The following is a 16,528-nucleotide window of genomic DNA, read 5'->3' as shown; positions in this document are numbered from 1 at the left end:
ACATTTCTTGAAGACCTCCTGTGATGGTGACTCAACCACTTCCCTGGAAAGTCTATTCCAATGCCACACAACCCTTTCAATAAAGAAATTTCTCCTAATATCCAACCTAACACACACACACCGGCACAACTTGAGGTCATTTCCCCTCGTTTTGTCACTTGGTGCTTGGGAGAAGAGCCCAGTCCCCACCTTGCTTCACTGGCCTTCTCCAGGTTTTGTTGCATCTTTTGCCACTTCTGTTCTATCACTTAGATCACACAGCAGCTTCCTACACCCCTCTGAGCCTAGCTTCTTTTTCTTTCTTTCTTCACACTTTCTTCAAACCCAGAGGAACAGTCCAGACTTCCCTTAAGACTATGACAAAGCTGCAGACACTGATGTGGCTAGACTTTGCCTTTCTTTTTTTCTTTCCCCAAAATCCTCATAACAATATAGAGTTGGACAATCAAACTGCAGCTGTTTGTCCTTTCCCGTTTTTTATTACTGTTGAACTGATAACAATCTTTCCACCCCACCTTCACATAACCTCAAAAAAATGTTGTGGGGTTTTTTGGTCTTTGTTTGCTTGAAGAAAAAAGTTATGTCAACCACAACTATATTTACTTATTTAAATGTGTCAGCTGCTTTCACAGTCTATCATCCATTTGCCTATCTTCTGGCTTGCAAGACTTCATAGCTCATTCATGATATCTAAACTGCAGACACAATCATGATAATATGACAGTGTACTACAGGAAAATGGTAAAGGTCAAAAAAGTTTCACAATAGTAGTTGATGCAACTTTGTTTTGAATGTCTTAGCAAATATTTTATTTCAAACAAATGCAAATATGCTAGTAAAATTGTTATAAAAATATTAAAGAGACACATAGGATACATAAGTATATATTCCTTGTGACTGCTGCAGCATTACCGTCATCAAAACGCACAACTATTGCCTGTACTGAAAGAAATATTCTTTAAAGGGAATGAGAACGATGACAGCAGCAGCAGGTAATAACAGATTCCAAAAAGGAGCAGAATAAACGCTGCTGAAAATTCAGTCTATTGCCTCTCCTCACCATTTTTTGGTTCTTTCTCCTGCCCTTACTCTTCCACTCACAAACCCAATTTTACAGCAGTCTCCAAATGAATTCAAACAATAGGCAAAGAAATTGACAACAACAATTTCTGGCAAAGCAAGCACGTTACTGGCATAGCAGGCTCTAACAGATCTATCCTGAAACTGTGTCAGATTCCCACTATCAACTCTGAGATGGTGCATGCATGGCCATAACAGTCTGAACCATGACTTCCTGGCCAAATAGAACTATTGAATTTTTACAGAGATCCTGACCACATAAAATTAAAACGTACTCCTGAGCATGACAAAAAAACTAACCAATTACTAAGCACCACGATCCATCCTACCATCATGAGACTTTTGCCAGTTCCTTGAGTTTCTTATTCAGAGCTAATTCAAGCATAACCATGCTAACATGCAATGTACAAATAATGTATGAAAAGGAAATCTTCCTAGTGATAAACTGTAACAGGGAACAGTTTCTGAAAAAGGAGACTACTGAAATTATTATTTCCTGTGACTTCAGAAGCATAAAGAGTAGAGGCTGAAAATCTCATTTGGTTATAGAGCCAATCCTTCCTGTAAGATTATTTTTCATTTTGAATTTGTTAGCAAACGCCCTTACCAGGATTCGTCCAATTTGCAGGCTTGTTCAGCAAGCTTATCCATGAACAAGATGTCCGATTGACATATTTGGTCCAAATGTCTTGGCCTGCTAGCCTTCCGTGCCACACTTGGGTGAAAGGAGGCCAGTAACTTCACGGACTGCCTGCGTGCAGGTTCTCATCTTCTCAGCAGTGGAGATAAGCAGTCTCAAATGACTTCAAAAGGAAGTATAAGAGAAGACATCTTTGATTCAGTAGGATGGGGTTACAAAAATAGTAACAACATGGGATGGTTTACTTTGTGGAACCATGCAAATCTGGTTCAGAAGGAAAAGCATGTAGCTACATTGCCCAGACCAGAAAGATTGCTAATGGAAAGTCTGTACAAAAGAGACCCAGACAGAACAAAAAGGATATGGAATTGAACAGATCAGGCCTCTTATAAAGTATCTACACTTCCATGTACTGCGTGACTCGAACCAATTCCAGGGGAAAGCAGCTCTGAGTTTAGTCAGGCTTCAGACAAAAGGTCCTTACAAATTCCCACATCCTCCAGGCAAAAGCTAAGAAGTCATTGCCTAATACTTGGCAAACTAGCACAGAAACCATACGTGAAAGACTACTTCATATCCTTTCACTACCTCTGAACTAATCAACGCAAGGGCCGAACAAGGTACGACTCAGAAGCCTACACAAAGGTATTTAGAGTTGGTGGAGATGCCCCAACCCATGCTGCCTGGCCTTGCAGCTGCTGCTCAAAAAGCTGCAGACTTTCCCCAGATGCTGTGTAACGCTTGTCAACATCACCCAGAGGTCCCCAACCCCTGAAGACATCTCAGACAGCACCACCTGCCTTTGCTGGGACAGCACAACACTCTCTCCATCTTTGTCTAAACTGGGCCTGAATTCTCTGCCTTGTCAGTTGCCTGAAGTCAGTTCTGCAGCCACAAAACCCCACAGTCTGCCATAATTTCAGAGTTAAAGAACCATGCTCGGTTATATGTAAGCGTATGCAAGTAGATACCTGTATTTGGTGGCATCTCACACCCACTTTACAAAGCCCAACATGACTATCGGGGTAGAAAAAAAAAAAAAAAAAGCATGGAGCAAATACACTGAAACAACCTCCCCTGCAATTCTAGCTCAGGTTACAGCATCAGTAACTGGCCTGACATTACAACAGGGGTTAATTTAAAGTTTAGCAGCCACCCGTGGGATGCCGGTGTGTGCGGAGCTGAGCGGCTGCTGCCAGCGGGGGGAGCGCTGCGCCCACTTATGAAGTTCGGCAGCTTATCGTCCGGTTTGGGGTCGGTTTTGTTCCCCAGAAACCGAAACACAAACGTAGGCAGACACTGCATACACACACACACATCAAAGCTCGTGGAAGTGAAATTCCTGAACTTTGATGGCGAAATCTGGATGTTCCAGCATGGCCCCAAAATACCCGAAAGCGCCAGCGCATCCCTGTCGGTATCCCCACCGCGTTTTCGCCACTGAAAGCCAGCACCTAAACCTCCCACCCATTTCCTTCAAATTTACGGGCTCTGGGCACGTGTGAAAAATAGTAAAATAGTAGATATTTTTAAAATAGTAAAAGTAATAACAACAAGAATCTGCGCACACTTTTCCGCCCCCCTCTCCGTTGGGGAGCTGCCCCCCTCTCCCCCAGCCGGCGCCGCACGGTACCTGGCTGGCGGCCGCCATCTTGGGGCAGGCAGTCCCGCCCCTCCGCCCGCCGACATGGCGGCGCCCCGCCCTGAGCCCGCCCAGCGGGACGGGTCCCCGCCGGCCGGCCAAGGCTGAGGGAGTCGTTTCCTGAGCGAAAACACTGCTGGGAGGTCGCTGGGTGAAAAAAGAAGGCCCTCTGCGGTTGTGCTCGGGGCTCTCCGATGGGTTTTCCCGAGCGCTGGCATGGGCTAGGGCCGTGTCACGGTGCCGGGGGAGCCGCGAGGTTGGGCGGTGTGCGGCGAGAGGGGAGTGGCTGCGGCCCTCTCGTTGTCTCCTGTCACAAGCACACGGTTGTTTTTCCCCAATGAAGTGCACAAGATCGTCGTCATCCTCCTTCCAGTGTATAAATTCTTTCTCTGAGCCAGCAGCGGAAGCACAGCAACATTTGAACCCACATCCCCAGCGGGGCAACAGCATTCGGCCCGTGCTGGGATCAGTTGTTTCACAAAGCACAGTGTTACATACACAAACCAGAGCAGACCCATCCAGCATACCCTACCCACAGCTGAGACCCCAAAACCTGACACAGAGCTATCACCCAGAGCTATAATGCTGTCAGTGCTCACAGAGGCCACCACTGCAGCCAGCACTGATCAAACGACCTTTAGCAATCCCTGCACTAGGGGCAGAGGAGGGCAAAAACACAATAAAGCTAAGGCCACATGAACACTAAGCCAATGTTTGTGTTTCCCCACACTGCTTCTCTGCTCGTGAATAGCCCCAGTAAGTCTGCTTAGTAAATCTGCACTGCTGAGCAACCTGCTCCTTGCTGAAAGAAGTACCTGCACAGCTCACTGGCTCCCTGTGCCATAAAGTCATCCTGAGTCAGAGAGAAAATGCCTAAGTCTTCTCTACCCTTCATTTTTCTCTGCCATCATAAACTAATCTAGCCTTATGCTACACCACCATCATAATATAACCTCTCCCTCCTTCTTTCTCCAAAACACTGAAGTTCAACATTACCTACTTTTTTCTATTAGCAGGCTATTCTCACTATAGCTTATTATCTAAAAACTGCATTTTTTTTTTTCTCTATTTAACTACCAGGCTGGTTTCTTTCCTCTCTCTCAACCTCCTCTGTGGGTATTTAACCTTTTTCAAGATCAATTAGATGTGGGATTCCCAGGTGGGTGGTATGCAAGGCAGCCAACGAGCCTTGTAGACCTGCAGTCAGAAGCCAGCTCCATGACTTTGTCCCAGATCCACGCTCTGTAAGAGTCTACCCATGCAGTTAGGTAGGGCTGTGCTTACCCAGGAAAAAGGTATGTTTTGCTTGCAGTACATACCATGACCTGTGCTGCAGACAAAGCTATCCCATGTGCAGGAGGTACAAGCACACCGAGGATATGAAGCCGGTGGGGCACATCTGGCAGCCTGTGAAGACAGTATTTTGTCAGAAAGGAAGTCCCACTTCTTTTCTTGCACCACAGTCGGTGGCCCTACATCACTCTCCATCTTTGACCCACACAGGCCACGTGTACCCTCACAAGATATTGTGATAGCAAAAATCAAATGCTTAAGTTTTCCCACACATACAGTATGGATATGAAATGTCTACCTAATGAGAGTATGGCGGGGAGCGTGTTAACCCTTGCAGACACTAAGTATCAGCATTGTCTGGTCTTTTTATAAGCCAGAATGAATAGGGGAAAGAACAACCACACAGTGCCAGCAGCCGCTGTCTCTATGAGAATATTCTGTGAGGCTCTCAGCCCTGGAAACCATGCAAGACGAAAACTACTGAAAGGATGATTTTAATGAATTCAGTTTGTACTTCATTACCATTTGTTCTGAGAAGTGGAAAATACCTGCCCAAAGGTTGTTTCTGTTAAGTGCCCACATTCCAATTCAAAGCCCTGACTGTGTGGGCTCTCAGTTCTTGTACTTGGCGGTCTATGTGTGTTTTATCCCACTGGGACTCACTGCTGGTAGGTAAGAAATAGCACATAGGCTTAGTGGGACGTTACATTTCAGAGCACAAACCAAGAGATTTGGGCAGCTGCCTAATCCTATGTTCTCCAGCCATCGTTTGGGTTTATTCAGCTTTATTCTCTTCAGAATTGCTTTCTGGGGGAGAAGAGACATACTGTGTACTTTTTTTCTTGAAATATCCCCTTATGATTAACAGTAGTCAGGAATTCAGGATGCATATTGGAATAACCTTTCAGTTTTTCCATTGTAAACATATCAAGTTATAAATCAATATAACTTCTATAAACAACATTTGCACGTAAGAAAATTCCACCAATTAAAAGTAATACAGTTAAAAAATGGCCATGTGGCTTTTTTTTGTTGTTGTTGTTGTTTTGCTTGTGTTTTTTTTTTTCTTAATACAAGCTTATTTTGGTCAAATCAGAACCACCATTTCCTTTACAATTTAAGCCCTGAAGCGCTGTGCAATCCCTTCTAATGCCAGTTAACATGGGCACAGATTCTTCCCACAGATACTACTATGCTTATTGACGACAAGTAAAAATACATCTCCTTATGGTTAACAATATCATCACTGACTAACCCACAAAATAGCTTACAGAAGAAGGGATTCAAACACATTTGCATTTCATGTTAATATAATCACTGATTAAAAGCGCTTTAGGAGAAATCTCAATTTTTCTTTAAAAAAATCATTTTTAGAATAGTATTTTGCTTTTAAAATTCACTACATATCCTAGTTTGGAATTCGTTAACTAATTAATTTCATATTTTTCTTAAGAAAAAAAAAATCTCTACTAGAAAGACTTGGCTTTTGGTTGATTTTTTTTTTTTTTTTTTTTTTTGTAACTGATAACCAGGAAACATCTTCTAAAGCAGAATGTCATGCTCCCACTTACTTGTAGGTGAGGAATAAAATGCTGATGACTTATTCCTGGAGCAAATTACAATATTCACTATGCTGTTAGCTGTTTCACCTTTGCCATATTTGCCTATTCTCTCTAATTCCCCATCCACTTCATATCATAGTAAGTAAACAGATAACAACACTTCTGTTTCCTTCAACAAAATACGGGTTATGGATCCATGCATGGAAAGACAATCTCACTCCCTTTGATACTACTGCAATCCAAGCCATGCTTTAGCTTAATGTGATCACACTGGATTTCCATCACTTTCAAAGCCAATTATAAGAATATCACAGGAAGGTAGCAGGATTTGTTGTATCAAATCTCTTGATTTAAGAAGCTGCAGTTTAAGAATCATGACAAACAGGATATGTTCCAGAATAACATTTTGTTACAGAAATAAGAAACCTCTTAGCTCAAAATCACCCGGGAGTGGGTACTGTATGGTACTATAAAGGAGTACCATAGTAAGTGATGAGACACAGATGGATTGTTTTAGGATAGCATTCGTGTAATAGTGAGGGACTTTGACAAATATCTGTTGACCTAAATTCAAAATGTGCTACTGCTGCCGCTTACAATAGTAAAATTCTCCGTAACAAACCTCTGCAATGCCAAAGGCTTGTATTTTTCAGGAAGATAGCAAGGCTGGCTCTGTGCTGCATGTCATTTTGATTCTGTATTTGTGCTGTTCAATGCTAGATTGCATATTTCTTTCTAAACAAAGAAAAGCAAGCCCCAAATAACTTTCAGAATCTTTTAGCGATTGCATAAGACCAAGAACAGAGACAGGGAGAAATCTAGGCCCTGGTAAAATCAACGGGGGTTGTGCCAGTTATTACATTGAAGGCAGGATTTATCTTTATTTTCAAATACTAGCAAACAAAAATGTTTTATTCTCAATAGACTCAAAACATTAAATAATATTAGTGTGCTTGAATACTTTTTTTCCCTTTCCTTTAATAGAAGATGATTTTTTCCTGAAATCTTTAGACTCAGGGTATCGGAACTTTAAGAAGCACATTAAATAGCATTAATCTCACAATCTCTCATTGTATGATTTAGCAATACTTTTGTGTCATAAACACATGATTATTGGTATGTTCATTTCCAACATTGTCAAGTACAATCCTCCTGTGCAGCAAGTTTCTTTGATGCAATGATACAACTTTTTCTGAGTTTCTGAGCAGGTAGATCTCAGCGCTGTGTTGAGACTGCTACAGACCTCATCAGCCAGGGAACCTAAAAGGTTAGTGAATGTTTAGGATTGGGCAGAGGCTAGCTAAACCAAGCACTTCTGCTACACATTGAGATTGCATTAATGCAATGTAAACGTGTTATCAGACTTGGCAGGGAGAAAATTGTAACTTCCATAGCCAGATACTGAGTCACCATCCCTGGAGGTCTTCAAGAAACGTGTAGATGGAGAACTTAGTAGCATGGTTTAGTGGTGGACTTGTCAGTACTAGATTATAGGTTGGACTAGATGGTCTTGGAGGTCTTTTCCAACCTGAGTCATTCTATGGTACACTACAGGGGTGTGCCTGCATTGGTGGGTTATCATTGATACGTCACTAGAAGGGGGAGCACAATTCTGGAGGCTTCAATGAACAGCAAATGCTTGATCCTTTCCTGGAAAGACTTAAGAAAATTCTTCTGAACTTTCATGCACAAGACAGAAACAACTGCAATTCTGATGTGCATGCCACAGGTCTAAAGACCTTTCAGTATTGGCACTGCCAGTACAGAGCCCCAGCTCTTGCAAGGTTCCTGACATGTGCACACAAACGTTGTCAGAGGGTTTCCTCATTTGATTAAGGAAGACTCTAAGAGATGTAAATTCCCTAGGCACAATTACTGGAAAGCATGATATCCATGAAGATCAACTAAAAGCTCCCAGTGCAGCTCCTGACATGCTGTCTCCTGCCAGCTTTTTCTACTCACATAAAACCTCTCAGTGAATGGTACCCTGCCTCCAAAATCCCACATGCACCAATACTAAGGAAAACACACACTGCAGGCAATTGTTTTGCCCTCAGTTTTGATCTTCTAAGTTTTCTCTGACCATAAGCAATCTTGGAGACTTAGAATTTGAAATATTTCCAAAGTCTTGACTCCTCTGCTGTAAGAATACTGCTGGCATTTCCACTGCTCTAGGACAGCAGTCTTCATGCACTTTGAAGCAATGAGCCTCTACCAGTACCTCATCAGGCACTACACACCTTTATCAACATTTTTTTATTTGAAAATACTCTACAATTGCAGTACTACATGACATGTCCATGGTCCATCTACTTTAGGCTTGGAGATGATTACATCCATAAATCACTTTCAGAACCACTTCTCCCAAAAAAATAACTGAGTCCTCTGTTGGCTCTGCTGAATAAGGAATGCTGCTTTCATTGCCTGGCTGACTCTTTCTCTGCAATTCAGGCAAAGCCTGGGGAAGATCATCTTGTGCTAGCCTAGTATAATTTCTAGGGTGTCAGAAAGTGTAGAAGAACAATATGAAGTACTGAAAGAAACATACGAAATATTGATCTCCCTCCAAATTATTGAACACATCAACACATCTTTTAGTTTAGCCCTGAAAGTCATGTTAGATTCAAAGCACAAAGGCTGAAAATGATCGTCTCTTCTTCAAAGCCTGCACACGCTTTACATTCTCTTCTTGCTCTTTACACCTGTTTCTCACAATGAGACAGGAAGCATTATTTTTTGGAATTACTGGTTGAATTATATTATTCTCTTCTAGCCCTACAGTCAAAATCTTACACTAACCTGGCAAAACCCAGTTCTGTCACAAGCAATTAGGATTTAGTAGGCGCTCAGAAAACAACTCCACACAGGGATCCTCCCTGATATATATCTATACTAGGTAGGCTGTCTGCTTTCCTGCGTATCTGGAGACCACTATTCTTACAGTTATCCTTCAGGGTATAAATGTAAGATAAAGATAATCATATGAAATAGGCAGTGAATATGCCTATTTCATCAGTCAATACATTTTTTAGGACACAGTGCTTGCAGTCCAGACACAATCTGCAAAGCTAATTTTTAAATGCATAGTGTTGTTTACATATAACTAAATAATATTAAGTTTTCTCAGCTCTTTTCCATTTCTATAAGTCAGATCCTCAGTTCTTCAACAGGACTGAAGAAAATACTGCAATCTGTTCCACAGGCTAGGACTCTATGCTCACAACCCCTTACAGGCATCATCTCAGGAGGTCTCATTAGCTCTTGCTCATGCAATAGATTCACCTTATTTGGAAGAATAGCTGTGCAACCATAAGCAAAGGAATTTAAGTTACAATTTTGAAACATGAACAGTTATTTGGGTCACCCCACTTGCTTGCGCTTGTAATCCAGTTTTCATGGACTTCTCTGGATCTGTACACATATTCAGCACATCTGAAAAAAACAGAAGTTGCAAGAGTTTCAACTGGATAGGCCAAAAAATTGATTCATCCAAAATTAGTGGATTTTTTTGTAAAACATCACTTCTCTGTGACTCAGTTTGTCAGTCTATGTGACATTTGAATAAATATTTACCCAACTCACCAAGGGTTGTGAATCTTTATGAATCATTGCTTGTGTAACACCTTGTAATCCTTGAAAGAAATGTAGCATATGCATTCAGAGTATGGATCTGATTAACTGCAGAGGATACACGAAAAGAAGAATAGATAAAGAATGTTCGTGTCTCTTCTTTTCCCTTGATCAAAATTTGTTTTCAAAGAAATTCTTTATTATAAATACAGTTCTTTCTTCTTCACACATACATAATATGGTTGGAACAGATCTTAGTGAAGAAGATTAGGACACAGTCTGATGCTAATCAGCATATTCAAGATTGTTCACTTTTATTAGGATAAAAATGCAAGCACTTTTAGTATATAATAATTGAAATTCTTGTCTTTTTTTCTTACTATTTCTACTTGAAAATATCAAACACTGATTTAAGTTAAAGCATAATGACATTAAATGCTCTTAATTCATACGAAGACAAAGTCCTTTCTGGTAGAATTCTTTGCTTCAAGAGACGGGTAAGCTAAATGAGCATACTGGCTGCCTCACTTAGCTGTCATCTCTCTAAAGGCTATATGAGCAAACCTGACACACTTCATTTCTCTTGTTACCATCATCTACATGCTTTTGCTATTGTCTCCCATGTTAAACTTTACAGCATCTTCAGTGAAGGAATACGAGAGAAATGAAGTGTGGCACTGTAAACAATGTATCTAGGAGAGAGGTTTAAGAAATGATTGTGAAGGCTGTGTGTAAAGTGCTGTAGTTGCAATAATATCAATGCAGGAGAGCCATGCAATACACCATCTCAGGACATTTCTGTGTTTGATGCTTGTCCTGAGCTAGGCATAAAGCACTGACAGCTGGTCAATATTTCAAAGCAGAACGTTGACACAAATTTCAAATATTGCAATGATTTCACATTCAGTAAGAAAATCATTCTTAATTTGGGGAACCAGATTTCTTAAGCAAACAAAATTATAGATGGTAAGGACTGGAAACATATTTTGTCATCCTACTATTCTCTTCACCACAGCAAGATAGTTCTTTACAACATATTTCTATAGTGTTCTGCAGCTCACTTGTAGGAATGCATTTTGGGGGAGGACATCTGCAGGAAAGTCCCCATACATCTGTCAGTTGCACAGGACACTGTCCCAGAAATGGATTCAGCACCTACTTGAATTTACATGCAGACCAAAAAGGGAAATCCTTTACTGCATCACATAATTTGGGATCGTGGTCGTTACTTGGGCACTGCTTGGAATGGGGAGGAATGAACTACAAACCCCAGACCTCACCCAATAAATCCCAGCAAGGATACGCCACGATTATGCAGAATAAGATCAAAAGGTTTGTAGATACGTTGTGCAGTATCAGAGATACAAGAGAGATGCTAACCCAACTAGCACATGAGTATCCTAAGATGAAAGGATCCAAAAGTGCTATAATTCTTATATATAAGCAAATTTGGAGATGTTTAGTTCTGTTTCTGGATCTGCATGGATCCCCAAGGGGCCTGTTTCCCTTTTCCTCTTATATTTATTTTTATTTGTTAAATGCAAACCATAAAGCTTCAGGCAGATATATAAAAGTTTCTGGCTATGATGATGTAGAAGTAAGAACTGTACTGGGAGCACCTCTCCTGTATACATGGTACAGAAAACAATTTACTATTGGCACCTTTCACTACCGAGCTTGCGCACCTCTCTTGTGATTTCTGCTCCCACTAGCAGCCTCCCAAACTTCAGATTCCTCCCCCTTACTGTACTTTTTATTTGGCAGGGAGCTTACACCCAAATGCACGTGTGCAGAAAACAGTGATAAGCTGTGCTCAGACAAATGTTGTCCTCCTGTCTGCACTTTGACACGAGTGTCCTGTTCACCTGGACCATATGACACCTCCCAGAAGACACAGCTGTGTGTTTGCTTGATGCCATCCTACACCCTGGGTAATCTGAGCTTGATTCTTCCCTCAACATCTTGACAAAAGCGTTAGCATCAGACTTGCTAATTACAGCATTCCTTTGTCATCTGTTTGTGACTTTGGAAAGCCTCCAGTTCACCACAGACCAGCGTTCGGTCATTTCTCATGGGGCTCTAAAGCCCACATTCAGCAGTTTCATACAAAGCACGGGGTTCCAAATGACAAGAGGTGTGATGTATTTTCATACAGAGGGAGAGCAAATAGTCATTTTAACTGAAATCAGCCTTCTTGTCTTCCAGTAGGCAAGAGTACCATAGCCTTTTTAATACAGAGCTTTTTCCCACAAGCAAAAAAGTTTGATCAGCTCAAAGTAATAAAAAACACAGCAGTTGGTCCTGCAGTACTTAATCCACTATTGTTCCTTTGATATCATGAGTATCATTATACTTAGCAGTATGCTTCCATTACAGCAATTTTCTTTTAAATGCACAGCACTGTCACCAATTGCCTAATATATTATAGACTCTTAAATCACACCCGTCTCAGTAGAGCCAGAAGATCAAGCACTAAGAAATAAAAAATGCAAACTTTCAGCTGATCCACAGGTCACAGGAATAGCGCTAGCAACACGACTGAAGATGAAGGTGTGGCTCATCACACCCCAACACCTCCCAGCTGACGAAAGGGTCCCCTGCAGGCCAGGGCAGCTGAGGGGGATTAAAAGCAGCCTGAGAAGGTCTTAACTTATGCTGAGAGTTGCATGTTTCATCCTGAACAAAATCTAAACAGAATGATAATCTGGGTTATTGGCTTCTAAAACTGAGGTAAGAAGGTCCTTTATGTAAATAGGAGGTTCTTTTTATTCCTTTCTTATCTTTCTTTACTATTTTTATATCTATTCTAGCATTAGGTAAAATATATTCTTCTATCTGTTTTAAGTAAAAGAATATGAATACAGCTAAGGCGTTTAGCCACTGTCTGTATTACTAAAACATGAAAAATCTTATTTGTCAAAATGAAATAATACTATGAAAGCATTAGCTGAAGAGTAGCTCCTTATGGTGCATTTAATAATGCTTGGGTGGCACTTCTGGGAAAAGCACTATGTGGTGTCAAAACACAGCAGGTTCTTCACAAGGGCATGGCATGCCTGCTCTTTATCAATCTTGTCCTTATCAGTGAATGGTACAACAACAACAAGAGCTTCCAAACAAAATAATGAGGGACTTGCGCTTTTGATTTTTTCACCAATATGTGAGCTAGGTTGTTATCTTTTTTTTTTTTTTTGACCACTTCTGTCACCTTCTTTGCAATACTAAATTAATCATGCAGGTGACCTTGCTGTTTTCTTTTTATTTTTATTGCATACAGCAGGCTGCATGAGCTATTGCTGAGAAAGTGTGACATTGCTCAACTAGTGGAGTCCTCTATCCCTTTTTCCTAATGTACAGCCTGTATTTAGAAGTAGTAGAGGAAAGTATTTCTGCTGTAATGCATAGTTTCTTTCATTTGACATAAATATAACTATGCTCTTAGATGGAAAGTACAGCATAGTAGGAAGTTCTCTCTTTATAATCAAAAGAGCTAGGAGCTTTTTAATCCGTGCCCCTGATAGCTTTAAAATGTTGCTTAGCTTTAACTTTCCATGAGAACAGTGATGCTCAACAGAAGAGGTGTAAGCACAGGTAACTTCCATCCTAAAATGTTGAGTGAATGGGTACGTCAAACTACAGCTGGATAACAGGGGCTTTTCAGTAATCCCATCCAGCCCTAAATGGTATTGTATGACTACCATACACCAGGTGCTGTGACCTGGGAATGGGCAGGAGGCCCTCTGGAAACTCCATGCCCAGTGATTTAATCCTTTAAGTTTGCTATAAGAGGAAGGGGCTACAGTCATTGATCCTTTCCAGCTTATGTTTTAAATGCCTCCATGTTTGTAGACAAGAGTATGGCGTCTGGGAAAGGAGGCTACTTCCATGCTGTGAATATGTCTTTCAATGCTCATGATGCATCTTGCAGAATTACGAGTGAATTGTCTCTCAAAGCTCAGTTTGTAAACCTATTTTGGGAAGCGTCTTTGAACTCTGCTACTGAAGCCCCTGAAAGTAGCTTCTACTGTCTAGTGCTTGAACAGTTGCCGACAGGCTCAGAAACTGAAAACAAGGGTCTGTATTGGCATAACATTAATTGGGATATAGTTAATAGGAACACCACTGTAATGCAGGAGAGGGGAAAAGGAATTAGTTTTCTGTTTGCGTTCACACACGGAAATAGGCTTGAAATCTTCCTTGGATGTGCAAGACATGACCCAAATGAGAGATGAGGCAGGAAGGCTTCAGCTTGATACCCATCACTTAGTGGGGTTCCTCGGACCGCTGGGCCTTGGCTAACGGACAGCACAGCTAAATGGAGGCTGCTGAGGCCTGTCCCTGCCTTCCCACCAGCTCTGCAGCTGCCAGCCAGGGGCATCAGGCATGTCGGTGTCGGATGTGGAAGAGACAACATATCTCCAGCAGAGGAGGGTTAAGAAGCAGTTTGTTTTGCCTTCAGTTGGGAGACATGGACAGCGCTTCCTAGCCATCCTTAAATGTGTGACTTAGTGACCTTAGTGTCTTCACTATACCTCTTGTAACAGTTGATAATTAGCTGGAGTTGGGTGATCTTTAAGGTCCCTTCCAGCCGTGTATTCTATGACAGTGGGATTGAAGTGACTGGAAAAGGAGACTTGGAAGAAATGAAACTATGTCCCTTTAACAGGCACCCAGAGTGCTATTTTCAGGTTAGGCACGGAAAACACTTTGCAAATGCTAATTAACCTCTATTTCAAAGGATATCCGAAAACTAAGACACTGTGGGACCAGGCAGGGATGCGAACGTGGCCTGACAGCCTGCTCACGGCTTCAAAGAAAGCTGCCAGTGGCAGGAGGGACGAGCGCTCTGGTCGCCCACTGGCAGCAGTTACAGCACGGGGCAACCTGAAGCGCTCCTGGGGCTACCTCAGGCACCGCCGGCCTCCCTCTGGGAGGGGAGAGCCCCGTCAGCACGCCCGTGACCCCCAGAGACAGACGGACAGACACAGGTATTTCCTCGGGACGGACTGCCCGGGTAATTAATTAATTAATTCCGGGCCAGGCTGTTTAGATGCCCCCTCATAAACGACCCTATTTGCACAGCGTGCCCGGGGGGCGAGGGGCTCTGCCCTTGAGGGGACGGAGCCCCCCAGCCCCTCGCCCCCCGTCCCCTCCCCGCGGGGCGGGCCCGGCCCGCTCCTCCCGCAGGCTGCGGCTGGGCGCTGCTCCTCGCCCTCCGGTAGGCGGCACCGCCTTCCTCCTCCTCCTCCTCCTCCTCCTCCTCCTCCTCCTCCTCCTCCTCACCTTCGCCGGGCGCCGCAGGAGCGGAGCGGGGCCCGGGCGGGCGGCTGCGCTGCGCCATGGGGCTGTAACGGAGCGGAGCGGTGAGTTGGCTCGGCACCGGGGGCTGCTCCCCATGCCCCTTACCCCACGGCCCCTCCGAAAGCGGGACCCCCCTCGGCGGGGGAGCACCGGGGGGGGGGGGGGGCTTCGGCTGCCCCGGCGGGGGCACCTGGCCCGGGTGGGTTTGGGTTTTTTTTTTTTTCCGCTGGCTATCGCGGGCTGAAGTTGCACCGGCTCCCGAGTAACTCCAGGGCTGATGCTCGCCGCCCCCCGCGCCGTGCCTGCCCTCCCCGCGCTGCTTTGCTCGCCCCCGAGGAGCCCAAAGGGGGCGGCCGGGGGGCGCCCAGGTGGCCCCGGTGCCGGTCCGGTGGGCACCGCAGCGAGCCGGCTCCGTGACAAAGGCGTTTGGAACAAAGGAGCCATTTTAGCAACTGTTGGAAAGAAAATTCTGCCGTGGCTTGCATGCTTTAGTAAACCCAGGGCTTCATTCATCTCCCCCGTCCTCGCCCACAGCAAGCCTAATTTACCCCGAGATGAAGTAAAAGAGAAGAAATGGCATCTCTTCCCTAAATCCCGCATCATCCCCGGCGCTGCAGCCCGCTCCCTGTTTGCCTGCCCTCCCAAACACCTAGTTAGGTGTTGTTAAAGAACATTATTTTGTGCCGCTGGAGCCTGTAACAGCTGAGGCAGCTGAGTGTGCCTGTGGTAAGAACATCTCCTCTCCATAGATGAGAACAGCTAAAGACTCATGTGCAGTAATTTAGTATGTATTTATACTTAAGTCTATTTGGCGTTTTTAGCAGGATGCAAATTCAAGAGAGACTTATTGGTATTTAGGAGAGCATGCTTTTATATATATATGTATACCATTGCATTTCTAAACAGAACAGGTGGAGTTACATCTAGAAATATCTTCTGACTTGTTCGGTGCTCATAACTTGCATATTTCCAGCAGTCTTTGAGCTGAAACGAATGCAAACCACATTCCTGCAACAATAGATTATCAGCGAGCCTAATAGATGCTCAGCGACAGGAAGCCTATGACTTTTCAGGAGTGAAATCATGTGACAGCATCAGATACTGTGTGTATCGCTGTTTACAGAAAGCCAGCAGAAAATACTTCCAGGAAAGCACTAAACAATGGGAAATGAGCAAACAACACACTTGTTAACTCTCCTGCTGGTTCACCGATGCACAGTAAATCACGTTCTGCTATGAAAACCTGCTAGGGCTAAGCGTATAACTCAAGTGCCCACAAATCCTTTGCCTGCTCAGCTCTTGAGGCAGGGTTTTATTAGCTATGGGACAGCATCGCATTGACTGCACAGACTCTTGTGAACCCAATAATTTCTTCTCTGATCGCAGATCTTTCTGTCGCTCTTGCCCTGGAATTACAGTCCCTTGAGCTAAGCTATACTT

The 16,528-nt window shown here is 43.3% G+C and overlaps 2 protein-coding genes across 6 annotated transcripts in view; one reads left to right on the top strand and one right to left on the bottom strand.

Moving 5' to 3' along the window:
• ALKBH8 (alkB homolog 8, tRNA methyltransferase) overlaps positions 1–3,470 on the bottom strand; it is a 53,553-nt gene extending 50,083 nt beyond the window's left edge. Inside the window, exons 1-2 of the mRNA XM_048078217.2 lie at positions 3,354–3,470; positions 1,688–1,883 (exon numbers count right to left, since the gene is read on the bottom strand). The gene's annotated coding sequence lies outside the window, so the exon portion shown is untranslated. The remainder of the gene's footprint in view (positions 1–1,687; positions 1,884–3,353) is intronic.
• An 8,957-nt stretch (positions 3,471–12,427) lies between these two features.
• ELMOD1 (ELMO domain containing 1) overlaps positions 12,428–16,528 on the top strand; it is a 42,519-nt gene continuing 38,418 nt past the window's right edge. For 2 of the 5 annotated variants that reach the window (XM_048078221.2, XM_048078219.2), the window contains exon 1: positions 15,002–15,150. The gene's annotated coding sequence lies outside the window, so the exon portion shown is untranslated. Of the gene's footprint in view, positions 12,518–14,644; positions 14,776–15,001; positions 15,151–16,528 lie in introns of those variants that run through there. The other 3 variants (XM_013199112.3, XM_013199113.3, XM_048078220.2) reach the window with 3 other exon arrangements.

The sequence above is a fragment of the Anser cygnoides genome, chromosome 1 (assembly GCF_040182565.1).
Source record: "Anser cygnoides isolate HZ-2024a breed goose chromosome 1, Taihu_goose_T2T_genome, whole genome shotgun sequence".
Taxonomy (NCBI): Eukaryota; Metazoa; Chordata; class Aves; order Anseriformes; family Anatidae; genus Anser; species Anser cygnoides.
This window is presented reverse-complemented; position numbering and strand designations above follow the sequence as displayed.